The sequence below is a fragment of the Armigeres subalbatus genome, chromosome 3 (genome assembly GCF_024139115.2).
Source record: "Armigeres subalbatus isolate Guangzhou_Male chromosome 3, GZ_Asu_2, whole genome shotgun sequence".
In the NCBI taxonomy this organism is placed as follows: Eukaryota; Metazoa; Arthropoda; class Insecta; order Diptera; family Culicidae; genus Armigeres; species Armigeres subalbatus.
Window position 1 is genome coordinate 270422584 of NC_085141.1, and position 24802 is coordinate 270447385.

General features: G+C 46.3%; 1 protein-coding gene across 1 annotated transcript in view; it reads right to left on the minus strand.

The window, feature by feature from the left end:
- LOC134224256 (formin-J-like) overlaps positions 1–24802 on the minus strand; it is a 361770-nt gene that overhangs the window by 118036 nt on the left and 218932 nt on the right. The window lies entirely within an intron of this gene.

Here is a 24802-nt window from a genome sequence, read left to right on the forward strand (position 1 = left end):
GACGGAAGCCACGCACAACTGTCATTTTTATTATTACATCTTTACTGAGTGGAATAATAAAATGACAGTTATACGTGGCTTCCCTTTTGAATGGGCGGTCCTTGAAAACGCGAGTGCATTTCACATCGCGACAGTATCTGGCGCATACTATTAAAAAAATCCTATCGAAACATCTTAAACCAAGATTGAACATTTTTCAACTGACTGTCTACATCAAGCAAATTAGGTCCGAATAAAAAAAAACTTTCACACGCCAATTCGCCATCAATGCCACATCTCAATAATAATTGAATATGCCAATTTATACTCAATTAACAAACCACAACCAAACCGAATGCTGATTGTTCGTGACATATGCGTGAGACCATTCAGCAGCAGATGCTTCCGAGAAACATTCCACCGCAAACACCCACAGCCGGTCGTGTCCGGTATATTTTTTTCCGTTTCCGTGGTTTGCTTCAGTACCGCTAGATAGAGAGAGTACGACATTAGTCACCAGCCTTCGTCCAATGATTAGCAATGCTTCTTGGATTTCATTCACACCCCACAAACGCGCAACACATATGTATAGCTCAGGTGGCCACCGACCATAAGTCAACAGCAGCGTCTGGTCCGGATCATGCATCGCTACGGCGAACGCATTTTCTCCACCTTAGCCATACGGATCGTTGAGATACACATCGTTAGCAGAAGATGCATTTTAAAATCCAATTTGTTTTCGTACCGCCTGTAGACATTTGTAAATAGCATTAAATTGTCTTTGGAACATTGAATGGAACATGTTTACAAAACAACAGCAGTTGAAGTTGAAGTGGCATCAACCGTCAGTGGCAAAACATATCGATGCGTTGTCGTCGACGGCGTTGCCAGTTCAAGAGTTGACCTTCAAAGCATCTTGGAGGAACTGGTTTACGTGTGCTGCGAGTCGATGATGACGAGGGAGATTTTATCTCTTGAGATGCCTATGCGGACAAAAAGCACCACTACTGGCCCCTAATGGAATGCGCCGTTCCGAATCGAACTGCAAACACATATAGCCGCGTGACGATCAGTGGACAACGCTTGGGGGTCATCCAGCGAGCCTTCGGTTTGATTTTGGTCAAATATCAGTGTACACATTGTTTAGACACTGATTGCATTGAACGATAGCATCATTTTAATAAATCAAGTTGCCGGAATCGATTCTGAAAAGTGTGGTGCTCATGAATCACTGATTCCTTTTGTGTTTTGTCGCTGGCACAAGCCACCACACTATTGTAAAGAAAAAAAATCATCGAAAAAATGTGGCGTTTATTATAGTTTGTAACATACTGAGTTTGACGGACATAATAGCATTTGGTTGTTTCGCACAGGTCGTGAGGACCTTGATTCATTCCTTATAATCGATTCTTTATATTGGTGATGTCGAAGTGACAATCCCAACCGGAAATACTACAATGAAACATGCTACCAATTAGTTCCAAATACCCGATACGTATCCTGTCAGGTTTGTTCCGGTTGTCGCAATAAAATTACCTGTTTTGATTTTGTAACAGCCGTCATGTACGTTACGTTGCGTACATCCAGCTATCGATCGCCTCGGCCTTGTCATATTTGCAGGCACGCTCTCATCAACGCAATCGCTCATGGATATAATTTCATCCTAGTCATTCGCAGGCGTAAAATTTTCAACGCATGTTATCGGCGAATCTACAGACAATCTCCGTAGGTTGCAATAGCCGCAAGGCAGCACCTTCTCTAGCTTGTATGGCTGGGGTTTTTTCCCCCGACTTCATCATGGTGGACATTTTCGTCCGAATAAAGGGAAAAATGACACTTCCTACTCGTGTCTATGATGTTATGCGGTCTTTTGAATTCGCAACTTGATTATTTAACCTTAAATGGTTTTTGACCTCCTTTGGCTAGTCAAAATGCAATTGTAAGTTTTTTTTTTCCTGTTCGGGTGTGCCACAGCGACCAATTATTAGATCTATTGTAGCGTTACCCGTATCCTTAGTGTTTAAGTGCATGTCGAATTACTCCAGTGCTATTGAAAAGCAATGCAGTATCGGTTTCGATACAGTTGTTGTTTTGTTTTCTCAAGACCACCATGACAAGGTCCCGCTATTTAGACCCTTCATAGAGAGCAAGCAATCCCATTGAAGGCGCGCCCCTTATCAATAGGAAATCAATCCTTTCTTGAGAAAATAGAACAGTAATACTGTTTTTGGCCATGCATCGGAGCCCTAGCCACATCCTTGTCTTGCTTCTAGAATATCACCAGTGAAACTCTTAAAACCCGGGATTTAGCTCTGTCTACAAGACCATTTCAAGCAAGAGAATTTGTTCAGTAATAAGAACTTCCGTGTGTTCCTCTCACTACCATTGTTCACCAGTTCAAGAAGAGTTAGTACGTATTTAAACCCCTAACTCGATTTTTCCAGCAGTCAGTTCAGCCTAGGACCGGGTACCGAGGTTTTTAACTAATTGCTTGAAAAGTTGTTTCCGCTGCATACAGTTTAGCCTCAAACAAGAGGAATTCGAGTCTTTCAACTGTCTGCATGGTAACATTAATTATGTTTTATTTCTGAGACTGCTGTTGGTAGCGAGGACTAAATACGATGAATCCTTAATTACCACAACTTATTGCCCTAGCTAGAAAAATGGATTAGGCTAGGGCTCTGTTTGGTAGATCTTACACCGCAACACACTACGTCAAAGTGATCTACCGTGTTACGGGAAATTGTAAGTTACTTCATTCAAGACCCACAGTGTGTTGACATGTTAGTAGACGTAGCACGACTTGTTCAGATTGTAGACAAACTTATTCACGTGCTCAGACATACGAATCTCCCGACAGGATACGTATCGCGTATTTGAAACTAATTGGTAACATGTTTCATTGTAGTATTTTCCGGTTGGGATTGTCACTTCGGCATCACCATTTTTGACAACTCGAAACCATAAGATACATTATTGTTGTATATGTATTTGACGCCTAGAAGAATTTGCGATTTTTTACCATTTTTCGTAAGCATATTTCATAAAATGCCAAATGATCGGGCGATAGTTCTAGCAAATAAACTAAGACAAAATTCAACTCCGATCTAATGATATGGCAAAACAAATGTATGCGTTTACGATTGCAGAGAACACATGTTTCTTATGGTATTTTGTTTTGAAAATCAGGGTAGAAGTAGTTTAGAGTGTGTTGTTTACACTGTATTTTTATCGCTGTTAGTTTTTGGAAAAATTGGCGTCACCCGAAATGCAACATCGCGGATTGATTTTGCGCAAGCACCTACAAAATTCTCAATTGTCTCATCTGGACATAGGAAAACAACTCGGAATTGTGCAGTCAATGGTGGGTTGTGTGATTAAACGTTACTACGAAACACTGAGCATCAAACAGAAGGAGAAATGCAGTCAGAATTGATGTTGTATTAGTTATTGGGATCACAGACGTCGTTGCAAATCGCGACCGGCAAAATACGGTGGGTAAGTCACGGGCCAGGAAAGATCCATGATGAGAGAGACTTACGTCACGGCGGACTTACGGCAGCTTCCGGGGCTACTATTCTTTACCGCCCAGCATAAGTTTGATGCTCCGGAGGAAGTAAGGGAGCAGACAGTTTCAAAGTTTGCCAAGAAATACATGATTTGGCAAGTGATCTGCTCATGTGGCGAACGGATTACCCTTTTCGTGACTACCGGGACAGTACACGAGGAGATCCACCTCAAGACGTGTCTACTGAAGCGTTTGCTTCCTCTGTTGGAAGAACACGAGGGCTCTACGATCTTCTGGCCAGATCTATCTTTGTGCCACAATTCGTACCCAATGACATGAACCCCCACCAACGCACCGGGCCCACCGAAGAATACTGGGCTACCATAAAGCAGGCAGTACGGTAGTACGGCAGCATTCCAAGAAGGTCAACACTGAGTAAGACATGAAGGAAAAGGAGGATTTCCGTACAAAAGAAGCTACAGCCGGATGATGGGCTTTCGAGCCTCTTGAAAGGAAGCTTCCGAAATCTCTTGGAAGGAGGCTTCCTAGCCTCTTGAAAGGAGGTTTTCGTGCCTCTTGAAAGGAGGCTTCCGAGCCTATCGAAAGGAGGCTTCCGAGTTTCTTGAAAGGAGGCTTCCGAGCCTCTTGAAAGGAAGCTTCCGAGCCTCTTGAAAGGAGGCTTCCGAACCTCTCAAAAGGAGGCTTTCGAGCCTCTTGAAAGGAGGCTCTGAGATCTGGAAAGGAAGCTTCTGAGCCTCCTGAAAGGAGGCTTCCGAGCTTCTAGGAAGGAGGCTTCCGAGCCTCTCGAAAAAAGGCTTCCGAGTCTCTCGAAAAGAGGCTTCCGAGCCTCTTGATAGGAGGCTTCCGAGCCTCTTGAAAGCATTCTTCCGAGCCTGTTAGAAGGAGGCTTCCGAGCCTGTTAGAAGGAGGCTCGGATCTTGAAAGGAGGCTTTCGAGCCTCTTGAAAGGAGACTTTTGAGCATATTGACTCTTGCATATCGAGCATATCGACTCTTGAAAGGAGGCTTCCGAGCCTCTTGAAAGGAGGCTTCCGAGCCTTTTGAAAGGAGGCTTCCGAGCCTCTTGGAAGGAGGCTTCCGAGCCTCTTGGAAGGAGGCTGCCGAGCCTCTTGAAAAGAGGCTGCCGAGCCTCTTGAAAGGAGGCTGCCGAGCCTCTTGAAAGGAGGCTGCCGAGGCCGGTGAACGGGGGCTGCCGAGCCTCTTGAAAGGAGGCTTCCGAGCCTCTTGAAAGGAGGCTTCCGAGCCTCTTGAAAGGAGGCTTCCGAGCCTCTTGAAAGGAGGCTTCCAGGCCTCTCGAAAGGAGGCTTCCGAGGCCTCTTAAAGGGAGGCTTCCAAGCCTCTCGAAAAGAGGCTTCCAGGCCTCTTGGAAGGAGGCTTCTGAGCCTCTCGAGCAGGGCTTCCAGGCCTCTTGAAAGGAGGCTGCCCGGCCGCTTGAAAGGAGGCTTCCGGGCCTCTTGAAAGGAGGCTTCCAGGCCTCTCGAAAGTAGGCTTCCAGGCCTCTTGAAAGGAGGCTTCCAGACCTCTCAGAGCAGGGCTTCCAGAGCCTCTTGGAAGGAGGCTTCCAGGCCTCTTGAAAGGAGGCTGCCGAGCCTCTTGAAAGGAGGCTGCCAGGCCTCTTGAAAGGAGGCTGCTGCCGAGCCTCTTGAAAGGAGGCTGCCGAGCCTCTTGAAAGGAGGCTTCCGAGCCTCTTGAAAGGAGGCTTCGAGCATCTTGATGGGAGGCTTCCAGGCCTCTCGAAGGAGGCTTCCAGGCCTCTTGAAAGGAGGCTTCCGGGCCTCTTGAGGAGGAGGCTGCCGAGGCCTCTTGAAAGGAGGCTTCCAGGCCTCTTGAAAGGAGGCTTCCAGGCCTCTCGAGGAGGCTTCCTGAGCCTCCTCGAAAGGAGGCTTCGAGGCCTCTTGGAAGGAGGCTTCTGAGCCTCTCGAAAGGAGGCTGAGCCTCTTGAAAGGAGGCTTCCGAGCCTTTCAAAAGGAGGCTTTCGAGCCTCTTGAAAGGAGGCTTCTGGAACCTTTTGGAAGGAGGCTTCCGAGCCTCTTAAAAGGAGATTTTCGTGCCTCTTGAAAGGAGGCTTACGAACCTATCGAAAGGAGGCTTCCGAGCCTCTTGGAAGGAGGCTTCCGAGCCTCTTGAAAGGAGGCTGCCGAGCCTCTTGAAAGGAGGCTGCCGAGCCTCTTGAAAGGAGGCTGCCGAGCCTCTTGAAAGGAGGCTGCCGAGCCTTTTGAAAGGAGGCTTCCGAGCCTCTTGAAAGGAGGCTTCCCAGCCTCTCGAAAGGAGGCTTCCGAGCCTCTTGAAAGGAGGCTTCCGAGCCTCTTGAAAGGAGGCTTCCGAGCCTCTTGAAAGGAGGCTTCCGAGCCTCTCGAAAGGAGGCTTCCGAGCCTCTCGAAAGGAGGCTTCCGAGCCTCTTGGAAGGAGGCTTCCGAGCCTCTCGAAAGGAGGCTTCCGAGCCTCTTGAAAGGAGGCTTCCGAGCCTTTCAAAAGGAGGCTTTCGAGCCTCTTGAAAGGAGGCTTCCGGAACCTCATGGAAGGAGGCTTCCGAGCCTCTTAAAAGGAGATTTTCGTGCCTCTTGAAAGGAGGCTTACGAACCTATCGAAAGGAGGCTTCCGAGTTTTTTTTAAAGGAGGCTTCCGAGCCTCTTGAAAGAAGGCTTCCGAGCCTCTTGAAAGCAGGTTTTCGAGCCTCTTGAAAGGAAATTTTCGAGCCTCTTGAAAGGAAGCTTCCGAGCCTCTTGAAAGGAGGCTTCCGAGCCTCTCGAAATGAGGCTTTCGAGCCTCTAGAAATGAAGCTTCTGAGCCTCTTGAAAGGAGGCTTCCGAGCCTCTAGAAAGAAGGCTTCCGAGCCTCTTGAAAGCAGGTTTTCGAGCCTCTTGAAAGGAAATTTTCGAGCCTCTTTAAAGGAAGCTTCCGAGCCTCTTGAAAGGAGGCTTCCAAGGCTCTTGAAAAGATTCTTCCAAGCCTGTTAGAAGGAGGCTTCCGAGCCTCTTGAAAGGAGGCGCCGAGCCTTCTTGAAAGGAGGCTTCCGAACCTCTTGAAAGAAGGATTTTGAGCCTCTTGGAAGGATGCTTCCGAGCCTCTTGGAAGGAGGCTTCCGAGCCTCTTGGAAGGAGGCTTCCGAGCCTCTTGGAAGGAGGCTCCCGAGCCTCTTGGAAGGAGGCTTCCGAGCCTCTTGGAAGGAGGCTTCCGAACCTCTTGGAAGGAGGCATCCGAGCCTCTTGGAACGAGGCTTCCGAGCCTCTTGGAAGGAGGCTTCCGAGCGTCTCGGAAGGAGGCTTCCGAGCCTCTTGAAAGGAGGCTTCCGAGTCTCTTGAAAGGAGGCTTCTGAGCCTCTTGAAAGGAGGCTTCTGAGCCTCTTGAAAGGAGGCTTCCGAGCCTCTTGGAAGGAGGCTTCCGAGCCTCTTGGAAGGAGGCTTCCGAGCCTCTTGGAAGGAGGCTTCCGAGCCTCTTGGAAGGAGGCTTCCGAGCCTCTTGGAAGGAGGCTTCCGAGCCTCTTGGAAGGAGGCTTCCGAGCCTCTTGGAAGGAGGCTTCCGAGCCTCTTGGAAGGAGGATTCCGAGCCTCTTGGAAGGAGGCTTCCGAGCCTCTTGGAAGAAGGTTTCCAAAGCCTCTTGAAAGGAGACTTCCAAGTCTCTTGGAAGAAGACTTCCAAGTCTCTTGGAAGAAGACTTCCAAGTCTCTTGGAAGGAGACTTCCGAGCCTCTTGGAAGGAGATTTCCGAACCTCTTGGAAGGAAGCTTCCGAGCCTCTTGGAAGGAGGCTTCCGAGCCTCTTGAAAGGAGGCTTCCGAGCCTCTTGAAAGGAGGCTACCGTTCCTCTTGAAAGGTGGCTTCCAATCCTTTTGAAAGGAGGCTTTCGAGCCTCTTGAAAGGAGGTTTCGAGCATCTTGAAATGAGCCTTCCGAGCATCTTGAAAGGAGGCTTCGGAGCCTCTTGAAAGAAGGATTTTGAGCCTCTTGTAAGGAGGCTTTCGAGCCTCTTGAAAGGAGGCTACCGAGTATCTTGAAATGAGGCTTCCGTGCCTCTTGAAAGGAGGCTTCCGAGCCTCTTGGAAGGAGGCTTACGAGCCTCTTGAAAGGAGGCTTTCGTGTCTCTTGAAAAAAGGCTTCCGAATCTCTTGAAAGAAGGCTTCTCAGGCTCCGAAAATTAGTTTTTAGTTAGAGTTCTAGAAAATTAAACAATTATCATAACATTATTATTAAGTTTTTATTGGAATTGTTACATCCGCCATTACGCATTTTTGTCCGAGGTACCTTCTGGGGCTAGCAAAGATACCCCTAGGGGTACTTGTACCGCAGATTCAAAACAGCAGAACTAGGTATTTTTCTATTTTTTTCCGTAATGCAATTTGATGTGGGACATCCTTTAGATTTCATCGATTCTTCTCCGGTTTCCTGATTAATTGGAGGTTGATTTAATTTATTTACTTTAGTTCCATGTTTCAAAGCTTGTAAATTGACTTCTATTGTATGTAAGTGCTATAAAACTATAGGGGACTGTACTGCCGCTAACCGCAAGTCGAATACATCTGTATATGGCGTCCATATACAGATGTGCTCGACTTGCGATTAGTGGCAGTGTATTGGTTGACGCCTAAGGACTTGGATGACCTTTGGGATTTATGAGTTGGCATTAGAATAATGGTTCCCAAATAGTGATGAACAGTCCCACAATTTCATACATGGTAGCTGCTCAATATTCTTTCCAACATGGTCTGCCTATTGATGAGTAGCACTACCAAAGCCGAATTCATATCTGCTGAAGTATTTGATATAACGGGCACTCAGCGGCTTCAACCATCATTTTATATGTTTGCTGGAATCTACGACAAAAGGTCGAAGGACAAAAGGTCGAAAGACAAAATGTCGAAGGACAAAATGTCGAATGGACAAAAGGTCGAAGCGACAAAAGGTCGACGGGGACAAAAGGTCGAATGGACAAAAGGTCGGCGGGACAAAATGTCGAAAGGACAAAAGGTCGAAGGGACAAAAGGTCGAAATTACAAAATTGGTTAAATTGAAAAGCCATAGTATTGAGAACAATACAAAGAAAAACTATGATGTAAGAACCGTCATCGGGGTTGACACTTGGCCAAATAAGGATCAGGTTGGCCCATGTTTAGAGCAAATTCAGCACACGGAAAATGTAACATAAGATACCTATTTGAGCGATTCACATAGCCGACCTACAGGCTTTTCGTGAGAACGATGGCCCAATCTTGACTTGATCCCACAACCTCTAATTTCTACACAAAACTCTACCACCAATAAGCAATATGCAAGTACATTCATTCAATTATTTAGTTTACATCCAAACAGAAACCACTGAATTAACAATTTGTCGTAACAATACACGTGTTAATAATTCGAGAACACGGAGTTCTTTTTAAAAAAACTTAAACGTCTAACTATCTTCACTGTTCACAACCAACTGATTTATTATCCTCCACTAAACTACATTACAAGTATCCTGAATCTGCACTGCCTCGGTAGGTACACGTTCGATGATCGCCCTCGATATCGTTCGCCTGCTTCTGCTAATGCGCCTCGATGTTGCCAACTCCAAAATGCTGACACCGATGGGAACGTCGATGGAATTTCACAAAGTCCGGTCGGCCACGACGTTAACTCACGGTTCGAGGCGGTTCGGTTCCATCCTCGAATGCGCCCCACGCTCGCCAAGTCGTTTTACACTTGGTCTGCCCACCTCGCTCGCTGTGCTCCACACCGTCTCGTACCTGCCGGATCGGAAGCGAACACCATCTTTGCAGGGTAGTTGTCCGGAATTCTTACAACATGCCCTGCCCATCGTACCCTTCCGGCTTTAGCTACCTTCTGGATACTGGATTCGGATTCGCCGTAGAGCTGGGCTAGCTCGTGGTTAATTCTTCGCCGAAACACACCGTCTTTTTGTACACCGATATGCACAATCATGATTATATCCTGGAACACTAATGCAGGATCGTTCATGCTGTGTACCATAAAAGAGATTTTTTCAGTAATGTTGTACAAAATACAACATCACGCATGTCATTTTCATTTATTTAGTCTACATCTATACAGATAACACTGAATCAACAATTTGACGCCACAATACACGGTTCGAGGCCGCATCTCTCCATCCTCGAATACGCCCCACGCTCGCCAAGTCGTTCTGCACCTGGTCTGCCCATCTCGCTCGCTGCGCTCCACGTCGTCTCGTACCTGCCGGATCGGAAGCGAACACCATCTTTGCAGGGTTGCTGTCCGGCATTCTTGCAACATGCCCTGCCCATCGTACCCTTCCGGCTTTAGCTACCTTCTGGATACTGGGTTCGCCGTAGAGCTGGGCGAGCTCATGGTTCATTCTTCGCCGCCACACACCGTCTTCTTGTACTCCGCCAAAGATGGTCCTAAGCACCCGTCTCTCGAATACTCCGAGTGCTTGCAAGTCCTCCTCGAGCATTGTCCATGTTTCATGTCCGTAGAGGACTACCGGTCTTATTAACGTCTTGTACATGACACATTTGGTGCGGTGGCGAATCTTTTTCGACCGCAGTTTCTTCTGGAGCCCGTAGTAGGCACGACTTCCACAGATGATGCGCCTTCGTATTTCACGACTAACGTTGTTGTCAGCCGTTAGCAAGGATCCGAGGTAGACGAATTCCTCGACCACCTCGAAGGTATCCCCGTCTATCGTAACACTGCTTCCAAGGCGGACCCTGTCGCGCTCGGTTCCACCCACAAGCATGTACTTTGTCTTTGACGCATTCACCACCAGTCCAACTTTTGTTGCTTCACGTTTCAGGCGGGTGTACAGTTCTGCCACCTTTGCAAATGTTCGGCCGACAATGTCCATGTCATCCGCGAAGCAAATAAATTGACTGGATCTGTTGAAAATCGTTCCCCGGCTGTTACACCCGGCTCTCCGCATGACACCTTCTAGCGCAATGTTGAACAACAGGCACGAAAGTCCATCACCTTGTCTTAGTCCCCGGCGCGATTCGAACGAACTGGAGTGTTCGCTTGAAATATTCACACAGTTTTGCACACCATCCATCGTCGCCTTGATCAGTCTGGTAAGCTTTCCAGGAAGCTGTTCTCGTCCATAATTTTCCATAGCTCTACGCGGTCTATACTGTCGTATGCCGCCTTGAAATCAACGAACAGATGGTGCGTTGGGACCTGGTATTCACGGCATTTTTGAAGGATTTGCCGTACAGTAAAGATCTGGTCCGTTGTCGAGCGGCCGTCAACGAAGCCGGCTTGATAACTTCCCACGAACTCGTTCACTAATGGTGACAGACGACGGAAGATGATCTGGGATATCACTTTGTAGGCGGCATTAAGGATGGTGATCGCTCGAAAGTTCTCACACTCCAGTTTGTCACCTTTCTTGTAGATGGGGCATATAACCCCTTCCTTCCACTCCTCCGGTAGCTGTTCGTTTTCCCAGATTCTGACTATCAGTTTGTGCAGGCAAGTGGCCAGCTTTTCCGGGCCCATCTTGATGAGCTCAGCTCCGATACCATCCTTACCAGCTGCTTTATTGGTCTTTAGCTGTTGAATGGCATCCTTAACTTCCCTCAAGGTGGGGCTGGTTGGCTTCCATCGTCCGCTGAACTGACGTAGTCATCTCCTCCGCTGCCTTGACTTTCATTGCCTGTACTCTCAGCGCCATTCAGATGTTCCTCGTAGTGCTGCTTCCACCTTTCGATCACCACACGTTCGTCCGTCAAAATGCTCCCATCCTTATCCCGGCACATTTCGGCTCGCGGCACGAAGCCTTTGCGGGATGCGTTGAGCTTCTGATAGAACTTGCGTGTATCTTGAGAACGGCACAGCTGTTCCATCCCCTCACTCCGCTTCTTCCAGGCGGCGTTTCTTCTCCTGAAAAGGCGGGTCTGCTGTCTCCGCTTCCGTCTATAACGTTCCACGTTCTGCCGGGTACCTTGCTGCAGCGCGACCGCCCGCGCTGCGTCCTTCTCCTCCAGAATCTGTCTGCACTCTTCGTCGAACCAATCGTTCCGTCGACTTCGACCCATATACCCGACGTTGTTCTCCGCTGCGTCGTTAATGGCTGCTTTGACTGTATTCCAGCAGTCCTCGAGAGGGGCCCCATCGAGCTCACCCTCTTCCGGCAACGCTGCCTCGAGATGCTGCGCGTATGCAGTGGCGACATCAGGTTGCTTCAGTCGCTCTAGGTCGTACCGCGGCGGTCGTCGGTACCGAACATTGTTGATGACGGATAGTTTTGGGCGCAGTTTAACCATCACCAGATAGTGGTCAGAGTCGATGTTAGCGCCACGATATGTCCTGACGTCGATAATGTCGGAGAAGTGCCGTCCATCAATCAGAACGTGGTCGATTTGTGATTCTGTCTGCAGTGGCGATCTCCAGGTGTACCGATACGGGAGGCTGTGTTGGAAGTAGGTGCTGCGAATGGCCATATTCTTGGAGGCGGCGAAATCAATTAGTCGTAGGCCGTTTTCGTTCGTCAGCCGGTGAGCGCTGAACTTTCCAATAGTCGGTCTAAACTCCTCCTCTTGGCCAACCTGAGCGTTCAAATCTCCTATGATGATTTTGACGTCGTGGCTTGGGCAGCTGTCGTACTCACGTTCCAGCTGCGCGTAGAATGCGTCCTTATCATCATCAGTGCTTCCGGAGTGTGGGCTATGGACGTTGATTATGCTGAAGTTGAAGAACCGGCCTTTGATCCTCAACCTGCACATTCTCTCGTTGATCGGCCACCACCCGATCACGCGCCTTTGCATGTCGCCCATCACTATGAAAGCTGTTCCCAGCTCGTGTGTGCTGCCGCAGCTCTGGTAGATGGTATGATTACCTCTAAACGTTCGCACCATTGATCCCTTCCAACAAACCTCCTGCAGCGCTACGATGCCGAATCCACGGTCCTTGAGCACATCGGCGAGTATGCGTGTGCTCCCGATGAAGTTGAGAGATTTGCAGTTCCACGAACCGAGTTTCCAATCGCTAGTCCCTTTTCGTCGCAGTGGTCTTCGCCGATGGTTCCGGTCCGTACTCTCTTGTTGATTGTTCGTTGCTTATGATTTTTTAAAGGCTGGCTTGCAGGGCCTGACACCAAACCCCCTAAATTTCCGGAGGCCCATTCCTCCTTATTTCCGGTGGACCATGGTGCACAGTTTCACTTAGAGTCCCTCGCTGGCACTCGGACGATGATCAGCCGCCCCTAACATGGAGAACAGACGCTGTTGTGAGCCGATCCTGACATGGAGAACAGACGCTCAATAAGATTTGCACCTCCGGAGAAAAGCAAACCCCCCTTCCCTGTCAGCATACGACCATAGTTCCCACCGGGGTTGGTTACCCGATCTTCCCTAAGGTTGCTCGTATCCCGGCCAGCACCACGGGGAGGTAGGGATAGGAGTTGCTGGGTAAGAGGCTAAGGACCGCGAGATGGGGTCTATTTTATTCCTTCAGGTACGCGAAGTACCAATGGTACGCTTTACCCAGCATTTGCCGTGCCATCACGCATGTTTGAGTGTTAATTAAAATGATTCGTACGGTTGAATAAGCGAATAATGTGCATAATGTAAACTGTTATGTACGGCTTAAGGCCAGTCTTTGTGTACATGCTTCAGTGCTTATTTCTTATTTAAAACAAATAACAACGTCACGTTGAATAAAAACCAATAACATCCCCATCTAATACATGATGATGAGTGGAAAATGAATATACATTTATACAAGAGACTGACAATCTTCTGATTCTACATCATGGTCAACATCGGATTGAAATGTATAGGAATGTATAGGAAGTTGCGTCGGCGAAATAATTAATTATACGACACTGAATCAAAGATACCAACACCAACGTATTTCACTCAAACATGCACTCGAAGCGACATGTGTTACAAGAGCACGATCTAACAAGTATTAATTTTTCAGTTCTCATCCCGAGAACTAATCAAAACCATACAATGCTCACCCTGGCTGCTGAATATTCACTGTAAATTGGTTAAAGAACTGTCCATGAAATGAAGAAGGAGAAATCTGTGGGAAATGTAATAAGCTAGATTTCTTTTTCAGAAACATGTTCTCAAACTTCTCGTATATTTAGTATTTTTCATGTATACAGAATTATAAATTTTTAAATTTTGTCCATTCGACCTTTTGTCCATTCGACCTTTTGTCCATTCGACCTTTTGTCCCTTCGACCTTTTGTCCCGTCGACGTTTTGTCCCCTCGAACTTTTGTCCCGTCGACCTTTTGTCCTTTCGACCTTTTGTCCCATCGACCTTTGGTCTCTTCGACGTTTTGTCCGTCGACCTTTTGTCCTTCGACCTTTTGTCTTTCGACATTCTATCCCAAAGCCGTTTGCTGAGAACAAATTTTGACAGGCGGTTGATTTCTTTTTGGTTTATCACCTCAGAATGCAATTTCAGATTGGTTTCTATAGATCTTACTCAGGAGTGGCGAAGAGTAAACAAATCCTCGGTTGGTCATAATAAAAAGAGAGGAAATCGGTGAAAAAACTCTTTCCAGCGACATTTGCCCATATTTCAGATAGAGCTTGAATCGACAAACCTCTTGCCAATATTAGAGACAAATCGGTCCAAATCGCCAGTTACCCTACATCGAATGAGATAATCATCTACTTGACTAATACCAATCGATTACGATCATCTGACAAACGCGGCACTTTTCTTTCACTGATGGAAGCTCATTTGCATTATTTTGTGTCCGCGCTTTGCACATAAACTTAAACCAATCTGCTTAGCAGTGGGTTCCTACGCATTGGAATCAATCAGGCTAAGAGCTGTGCGTATCATAGTCAAATGTAAATTTCATGAGACGGATCCGTGGACAGTAAAAGAGACACCGATTCCGTCTCGATGATGAGTCAAAGAAAATAGGAAATGTCTGAGGAATGGTTCGATGGCCGGACGTAACCGGGTTCCACGTTCCTCCACGCCACCAGACGACGACGACGGTCCGGGAAAGAGTTGGAAAGTTGTTCCCCGCTCTGTAAATGCGCAGGAGCGAAAAGGTTTGTATTTGTTCAAAGTTTACTAATTAAGTGCTGTTTGTCGCCGGACTCTTTCGAATGCGTCAGAAACAACCAAAGACGGTGTACGAACACAAATCGAGAGTGTTTGTGTTGTTGGTTGGAAATTTAGACGTCAACAAGAGGTGGCTGCTGCTGTTTATTCACGATGTGAAGATTTCAAACATGCCTTTCAATCAGCCACGCCTGGCAATAGAGTTAACCGAAGTTTTGAGAGCCTTTCGCCCGCCGGACAGTTGTTGTTGTTCGAAGTGATTTAATTATTTGCTCGAGATGAAAGGTGATACCAATGTCAAGGCTTGGGCAAGGGAAGAAAGTGTTAAATGCACCGGAGTGTGACATGCAGTGAGGCCCATTGTTCGTACCACGCGGCTGTTAATTGGTTTGCATTAATTTGGATGAAGTTTTATAATCCGACGTAAATATAAATGAACATAATGATCTGTCAGTCAGTTAGCTGTCAGAAACTAAATAGAAATTTGTTCCATTTATTTATCATTTAAAGGCTCACAAGTTTTATTAGTGTTATAAACTTTCTGAGCTTGCACGAGATCATCAATTAATTGATGTAGTATTATCTTAAAAATCAGATGAGGACGACAACCGTGAATGAATTGTGAAAATCGAATAAAAGACAACCGGGAACCAGCTGTTTGAAATAATGGTTCTAATAATTTCTTGATCGCAGTACTCGACATGTTAATCAAGAACATGTACTTCCCATCAAGTTCAGAATTCCCTTACTACAAGTTCCACACAAATGCTAGCACACTTGTTCATTTATTTGATTAAACGTATGTGATGAAATTTGCATGGTCCAATGGTTCAACAATTATATGCTGCTGAACAGAATCCCTACAACTCCAGTTAGCAAAAACAATAACGTAAGTAATAACTGCTCATTCTTATTAGTCAAAAAAGTACTTTTATATTTATGTGGCAGAGGCCCTGAAATTTCTAACGCTATTTTTAATGAAGATTTTTTGTACGGTTTTTCGAAAATTATTATGAATCCACATGTTTATTTCATTATGTGAATCCTCTAAAAGGCTTGTAGGTTATGTTTGTAAGTAGTTTACGTTTTGAGAAAAAAAATTATAGTGAAGTGGCGTCTATCCTTTACCGCAAAAAAATCAGGGTGATTTGCCGCACCTACCTACCACCAGCATTTCAATGAGATATTATTTTTAAGTGAGAAAATCATGTGAAATGCGAAGACCAAGATATTGCAAGGGATTAGGAAGAGAATCCTGCCCAGAAAATCCAGACGTCCTAGGAACAAATATCTTTTCTTAGTACCATGCTCCAAAATTAATGATATTTGCACAAGGAACGATTTTGACTTATCTCTTTTGTTTTTTTATTGCTATCATGCGCACTCATTACTGAAAACATCACAATAATAAGGAACAGATCCATTTGCGCTCAATCCTAAGATTTCGATTGTTAACCACTTTTGCGAAAATTCCAAATATGATTTGCGACACATGATGTGTCATAATTTTGTGAACATGAGTTATAAAAGGACATCTTGGACCATCTCAATTCTTGGAGGTTGCTTTCGAGCTCCTGATCGCAAAATTATGACATACAGGGGTTGGACAGAATGATCGGGACAGGCAAAATTTTATCGAAATTCAATTGACCATAACTCTGTGAAAAATCAACCGATTTCTTTGGTTCTTACAGTGTTCGACGGGAAAATTAACCGATTCGTCGCATGCACGCTATTGTTCTAGTAGGCAGCGTTCTTGCACCAAGTGGTATCCTGTGGTTCTGAGCAAATATTTAAATCACAATTGTCCTAGACTACCGTCATACGCATATTTGTCCCATGTTTAATAAGATTTCATATGTACATGGGACAATTATGCGTGGAACGGCAGTAGAGGTGAGCGCCGGGTCGAAAATCGTCGGTGGCGATAGCACAGAAAGGTCGGATTCGTCAAATTTCACGACATAAATCGATAACTCGAGAACCATCAGCGTTAGTTGTCATTAGCGTAGCCCTTTTGTGACAAATTTTGTGAAATGTATTTTTTTGATCTTTTAAATTAGGGGGTTGTGCAGTTCTACAAATTTGTAGAAAATTTATTTCTAAGCATTTGTGCTAAAAATATTAATTTTATCTCATACAGGTAATGTTTTATGACGGGTGGTTCCGAAAAAACAAATTTCAGCTTCTACTTTTTTCAATTCAAATTATTTTCAAAAACTGTCAAAGCATCGCTTCACGGTCTTTGGATTGCGCGTCTTTTGGTTATATAATATGGTTGCTAGCTTCATTTTCAAGCATGTTATGATCGTTTTAGCTTGAGCAATATTAGCAGAAAAATATATTAAGCTCTTTTAGTGGAATGTATTAAACCGTCTAAGACGAATTAAGCACTGTCCATTTAATTCCACCAGTTAATTTTCGTTATCTTTGCAGATACGTATTTCGACCACAACTGTGTGGTCATCTTCAGTGTCTTGTAGTACAAGAGTCAAGTACAAGACACTGAAGACGACCACACAGTTGTGGTCGAAATATGTATCTGCAAAGATAACGAAAATTAACTGGTGGAATTAAATGGACAGTACTTAATTCGTCTTAGACGGTTTAAATATTAGCAAACAAATCAATCGTCTTCTGAAACTATACATTCAGGCCAATGAAATCCATGACATCTCATTTATCCATCTTTGTTCACTTTTGTTTGATGATCGTATTAGTTTTTGTATGAAAATTCCGCAATAACTTGGTGAAATAAACCCAAAAATAAATAACATGTTTGAAAATGAAGCTAGCAACCAAATTATATAACCAAAATATGCGCAATCCAAAGACCGTGAAGCGATGCTTTGACAGTTTTTGAAAATAATTTGAATTAAAAAAAAGTAGAAACAAAAAAATATTTTTTTCGGTCCACCCTATTTAAATTTAGTAATTTTGTCATAAAACATTACCTGTATGAGATAAAATTAATATTATTTCAGCAAAAATGCTTAAAATTTAATTTTCTACAACTTTGTAGAACAGCACAACCCTCTAATTTGAAAGATTAAAAAATACATTTTACAAAATTTGTCACAAAAGTGCCACCCTAATGACAACTTACACCAAAAATAGATCTTTTCTTGTAGAAAATTTCTTCTGAAGACGTAAAAAATCTAACACTGATGGTTTTCGAGTTATCGAATTATGTCGTGAAATTTGACGAATCCGACCATTGTGCGCCGTCGTCACCGACGATTTTCGGACCGGCAGACGCATAATTGTCCCATGTACATAGGAAATCTTATCAAATATGAGACAAATATGCGTATGACGGTAGTCTAGGACAATTGTGATTTAAATATTTGCTCAGAACCACAGGATACCACTTGGTGCAAGAACGCTGCCTACTAGAACAATAGCGTGCATGCGACAATGGGTGGAACCGGTTTCACGGATTTTACGGAAACGGCCATATCTCAGGTTTTTGTTGTCCGATCTGTGACATCAATATATCAATCAACTCAGGAAGAGCTCTAGTTTATGTAAAAAATATAAAAAGAGTCAACATTTCACCCAAGCAAAAAATACAAGCGCTCAAAAAATAGCATTTTTGACATGCCCTCAAATAATCCGGATTATCTCCGGTGTCCAGCGGTCTGAACATGGATTTGAAACAGTTTCCCAAAACTTGATTAATTTTTCAGTCGAACACTGTAAGAACCAAAGAAATCGGTTGACTTTTCACAGAGTTATGGTCATTTGAATTTCGATAAAATTTTGTCTGTCCCAATCATTCTGTCCAACCCCTGCATGATGTGTCACAAGCCATATTTGGTATTTTCGCAAAACTGGTCCACCGAGACCGAATTCCAGATGCCCTAGGACCATGTCAATGTGGCTAGGTGAGGTCACATCAATTCCTGGAGGCCATTTTCGAGCTCCTCAATGCAAAATTGTGACATATGATGTTTCGCAAGCCATATTTGGAATTTTCGCAAAATTGGTCCACCGGGACCGGATTCCGGATGCCCTAGGATCATGTCGATGTTGCTGCTCGGTGCGCCAGATTCTCTGCAAGCGGCAGACAATCTGAGTGGTTGCAGTCGAGACTACGTTCCACTTCTCCACCGCTTGACACATCGTCTGGATAAGGTTATCCGGAGTTATGTCCCGGCCGCAAACGTCTAGCATTGCTCTTCTTTCGACGTCGAAGCGAGGACATACGAACAGTATGTGCTCTGCAGTTTCGTCAACACCTGGGCAGTCAGGGCAGACGGGGACCTCCGCGTGCCCAAACCTGTGGTGGTACTGTCGGAAACAGCAACCGAAGTCACCCTGGTATGCTCGAGGGCTCCTCTGGTGCCACGTAGCTCAAAACACTCCTCGTCTTCCCGGATGACCAGCCCGACTGACATCATACTCGCTATCACGCAGGATGCGTCGTGCGATACCGTGCGGTAGGCCGATATCACTCTGAGACCCATCAAGCGGTAGGTGCTCTCCAGTTTCTGCAGGTAACTGGTTACCCCCAGTGCTTTTGCCCGGGACGGGCTGGCGTACCTAAGGATAGATGTGGCAACGCCTGCCAGTAGCCTACGTCTACTGGCGCTCACCTTTGAGCTGTTGGACATCATCCTCGATAATGCTGCCACAGCAGTCGAAGCCTTCTTGCACGCATATTTGACATGGCTACCGAAGGTAAGCTTGTCGTCTATGATGACCCCAAGAATCTTCAGACTCCGCTTTGAAGTGATCACGACGTCTCTCACGTGAACACCTGCATGTTGTGCCGACTTACGGTTATTGACGATAACCACCTCCGTCTTATGTTGAGCGAGCTCAAGGCTTCTCGCACTCATTTAGTCCGCCACAGTGCTGATCGCGTGTGCTGCGGTTAGTTCTACTTCGGGGATTGGCTCCCCGCAGACCTCTAGGGTTACATCGTCAGCAAAGCCGACGATCTTCACACCAGGAGGGAACTTTAGCTTCAGAACCCCGTCATACATCAGGTTCCATAGTACCGGGCCAGGATTGACCCTTGTGGGACTCCTGCGGTAATGGGAACACTTTTCTGACCGGCATCGGTCTCGTATAACAGCACGCGGTTCTGGAAGTAGCTTTCCAAGATCCGCTACAGTCCCACCGGCAGGCTAAGCCGGCGTAACGAGAGCGCGATGGCATCCCAGCTTGCGCTATTGAATGCGTTCTTCACGTCCAGTGTCACCAACGCAATGACTAATATTCAATCGAATATTGACAGTCCTGAGCCGACTATGAATGTGTCTGGAAGTGAGCTGACAAGTGAAGAGAGGTGCACGTCACCAAAAATTTTCGATTATTTTACACTCTGCTCCTAGCGCCTTGCAACGCAGGAGCCAGGGACTTGTGGCTCGTGACGGGAAGAGTACTTCGATAATCCTCGCCAACCGGACCGGTCACCGTTCGGGGGGGTGAAGAGCCCCCTTCGATTTTGGTCATAACGATCCTATAGGCGTCACCCCATGGATTCGTGTTGGCACCCTCGCACAGGTTGACGAAGCACGCTCTTTTGCTGCTCTTAATGGCCTTGTTAAGGGCCAGTCTCGCAGCTCGAAACACTTCACGGCGGACCGCTCTTTCCTCCTCAGTGCGGGCTCGTTGCGTCCTACGTCTAGCTTTGAGGCAGGCTGATCGCAGGGCTGCAATTTCGGTACTCCACCAGTATGCCGGGCGTCTGCCATTTCTTGGCAGGGCTTTCCTCGGCATAGTAGCGTCGCACGCGCGTGGTAGGACAGCTACCAGCGCATCCCCGCTTAGACTGTCGGTGTTGGCCTCCAGTCCCAAGGCAGCGGTGAAAACTTCGCTGTCGAACTGATTGGACTTCCACCCACGGACCTGACAGGGATCACCCGCCCTCGGTTGCTGCACACTATAGTTGATCTTGAAGCGAATTGCTAAGTGATCACTATGGGTGTAGCCCTCGTCTACCCTCCAGTCCAGGTCAGAGACCAGACCGGGGCTGACAAACGTTACATCTATCCATGACTCGGCCCCACTCCTACGGAATGTGCTACTGGCTCCGTCATTGACAAGCACTGCGTCGAGTTTTGAAAGTGCCTCGAGTAACGCTTGTCCCCTCTGGTTGGTGCAGCGGCTGCCTCATTCCACTGCCCAAGCATTAAAATCTCCCGCTATAACGAACGGTCGGTCGGTCGGTCTACTAGGTCGGACGAAAGCCTGTCGATCATCTGGTTGAATTGTTCTATTGGCCACCTTGGTGGGGCATAGCAGCTACAATAGAACACACCATTGATCTTGGCTATCGCGACATTCTCAGCGGAGGAGTGTACAACCTCTTGAACCGGGTACCTTCCCGTTGTGCAGATTGCCGCCGACCTAGACCCGTCCGCCACCCAGTTGCCATTGTCGGCAGGGACGTTGTACGGGTCGGACAGGAGGGCGACATCGGTCCTCGACTCCGAGACCGACTGCCACAGCAGTTGCTGGGCAGATGCACTGTGGTTCAGATTCAGCTGTGTTACTTGCACGGCTTTTTCCTAATGGTATCTCCGAAGGGACACGCAGGCCCGCCCATAGCATGGTTCCGGGCCTACTTCTTACTGGCGCAGATGAGGCACTTAGGTGCCTTGTCGCATTCACCCGAGCAGCACAAGTGAGTCAAAAATGGTTGCAGCAACTTGATTGTAACCAAATCTGGTCACATATGACTTGCAGTAACCTACGTGGAACATGTGTGCTGCTAGGGCATGCGCCTTGTGTCGCTCCTCGCCACAGCAACGGCACATCTTGCTTCGGTTTGGGCCCTTGCATATGCCCTAGGACCATATCAATGTGGCCAGGTTAGGCCACATCGACTCCAAGAGGTCACTTTCGAGCTCCTGATTGCAAAATTATGACATATGATGTGTCGCAAACCATATTTGGAATTTTCGCAAAAGTGGTCCACTGGGACCGGATTCCGGATGCCCTAGGGCCATTTCAATCTGACCAGGTTAGGTCACATCAATTCCTGGAGGTCATTTTTGAGCTCCTCATTGCAAAATTATGACATATAATATGTCGCAAGCCATATTTGGAATTTTTGCAAAATTGGTCCACCGGGACGGATTCCGGATGCCCTAGGACAGCGGTTCTCAACTTTTTTTGAGGGGTGCCCCTTCGAACTTTTGCATTAATTGAGGTACCCCCTCTTGAAAGTAAGCTTCCAAGCCCCTTGAAAGAATAATTCCGAGCCTTGTAAAAGGAGGCTTCCGAGCTCTTGAAAGGAGGTTCTAAAACTCGTGAAAGTAGGTTTACACACCTCTTGATAAGAGTCTTCTAAGCCTCATGTAGAAAGACTTTCAAGCCTCTTAAATGACGGCTTTCGAGCCACTAAAAGGAGGCTCCCTTTGTATCTTGAAAGGACGCTTCTAAAAGGAGGCTTTCAAGCCTTTTGAAAGGAGGCTTCCAAGCCTCTTGAAAGGAGGATTCCGAGCATCTTGGAAATATGCTTTCGAGCCTTTTGAAAAGAGGCTTCCGAGCCTCCTAAAAGGAGGCTTCCGAGCCTCTTGAAAGGAGGCTTCCGAGCCTCGTGAAAGGAGGCTTCCAAGCCTCTTGAAAGGAGGCTCCCGAGTCTCTTGAAAGGAGGCTTCCGAGTCTCTTGAAAGTAGGCTTCCGAGCCTCTTAAAAGGAGGCTTCCGAGTCTCTTGAAAGGAGGCTTCCGAGCCTCTTGAAAGGAGGCTTCCGAGCCTCTTGAAAGTAGGCTTCCGAGCCTCTTGAAAGTAGGCTTCCGAGCCTCTTGAAAGTAGGCTTCCGAGCCTCTTGAAAGGAGGCTTCCGAGCCTCTTGAAAGGAGGCTTCCGAGCCTCTTGAAAGGAGGCATCCGAGCCTCTTGAAAGGAGGCTTCCGAGCCTCTTGAAAAGAGGCTTCCGAGCCTCTTGAAACGAGGCTTCCAAGCCTCTTGTAACGAGGCTTCCGAGCCTCTTGAAACGAGACTTCCGAGCCTCTTGAAACGAGACTTCCGAGCCTCTTGAAAGGAGGCTTCCAAGCCTCTTGAAAGAAGGCTTCCAAGCCTCTTGAAAGAAGGCTTCCGAGCCTCTTGAAACGAGGCTTCCGAGCCTCTTGAAACGAGGCTTCCGAGCCTCTTGAAACGAGGCTTCCGAGCCTCCTGAAACGAGGCTTCCGAGCCTCTTGAAAGGAGGCTTCCGAGCTTCTTGAAAGGAGGCTTCCGAGCCTCTTGAAAGGAGGCTTCCGAGCCTCTTGAAAGGAGACTTCCGAACCTCTTGAAAGAAGGCTTCCAAGCTCCGAATTTTTTGAAAGAAGGTTTTTGAACATCTTGAAAGGAGACCCTCGAGCTGCTTGGTAAAGGCTTTCGAGAAGCGTATAAGGTTGCTTTTAATCCTCTTATAACGAAGCAACCGGGGCCTCCAGATAGCCTTGCATGCAAAGGCGTAGGGTTGCCAATGGCGAGTTCGATTCTCGGTCCGGTGTAGGATGTTTTCGGGTGGGAAACATTCTCAACTCCCTGTATCAGTTGTACATAGTCATGCAATGGCGGGCATAGAGAGCTTTTAATTAATAACTGAGGAAATGCTTATAAAATACTATAAAAGTTGAAAAGCAGGTCAAGTTCCAATTGGAATGTAAAGCCATAGCAGGAGAAGGAGTAGAACGAAGCAACCGAGTTTTTCTGAAAAAAAAATCCATCATGCCTCTTAAAAGGAGGCTTCCGAACCTTAAGATTCTAGATTTTAGTTCATAAGCATATTCTCAGCATATATTGATTGCATTAAAAATGTTTAAAATTTGCGCATTCGACGTTTTGTCCGTTTGATATTTTGTTCCGCAGCCCTTCATGCACTATGCTGGTTGTGGAGGGCAGGATTTAATTTGCTTTGATTTACTGATCGCCATGCATATTATGTACAAGAAAAAAAATTTAAAATGCAGAATTATCATAACTTTATCAATTAGTTTCGATTGGAGTTATAATACGTCCGCCATTACGCATTTTTGTCCAAGGTACCCTCTAGGGCCAGCAACCCGAGTAGACGAAAATAGCTCAATCATATCAAATGTTGATTAAATAGCAAAATGAAATTTGGACTTTGATGGATTGATATAAGAGATAAAAAATCAGACGACAATATCAATATTTTGCACTGAAATACCATGAGAAGATCAAGTTATGCTATTTGTAAAAAGTGATCAATATCATGTGCCATTAGTTTGTTCTTATCCATAGCATATCTTGATATTTCAATGATATTTTGGTGCAAATTTTTGATATTGTTGCCAGTTCTTTTATCTCTTATATCAATCAAATCCATATCATGTTTTGTTATTCTGATCATGGCTTCTGCCCGGGAAAGGTACCCCCAGGGGTACATGTACCCCAGGTTGAGAACCGCTGCCCTAGGACCATGTTAATGTGGTCAGGTTAGGTCGCATCAATTCCTGTAGGTCACTTTCGAACTCCTTATTGCAAAATTATGACATATGATGTGTCGGAAGCCATATTTGGAATTTTCGCAAAAGTGGTCCACCGGGACCGGATTCCGGATGCCCTAGGACCATGTCAATTTGGCCAGGTTAGGTCACATCAATTCCTGGAGGCCATTTTCGAGCCCCTCAATGCAAAATTATGACATATGATGTGTCGCAAGCCATATTTGGAATTTTCGCAAAAGTGGTCCTTCTTATCATGTACTTCGTCTTCGACGTGTTGATGACTAGTCCGATCCGCTTGGCTTCCCTTTTCAGTCTGATGTAGGCTTCCTCCATCTTCTCAAAGTTACGTGCCATAATATCTATGTCGTCGGCGAAGCCAAATAGCTGGACGGACTTATTGAAAATTGTACCACTCATGTTAATCCCTGCTTTTCGTATTACCCCTTCCAAAGCGATGTTGAATAGCAGACACGAAAGACCATCACCTTGCCGTAATCCTCTGCGCGTTTCGAAGGGACTCGAGAATGCCCCTGAAACTCGAACTATGCACATCACCCGATCCATCGTCGCTTTGATCAACCGTGTCAGTTTATCCGGAAATCCGTTTTCGTGCATTAGCTGCCATAGCTGGTCCCGATCGATTGTATCACATGCGGCTTTGAAGTCGATGAATAGATGATGTGTGGGCACGTTGTATTCGCGGCACTTCTGCAGTACTTGGCGAATGGCGAACACCTGGTCCGTGGTAGAGCGTTCGCCCAAAAAACCCGCCTGGTACTGCCCCACGAACTCCCTTGCAATTGTTGCTAGTCGACGGCATAAAATTTGGGACGGCATAAAATTTGGGGTACCTTGTAGGCGGCGTTCAGCAAT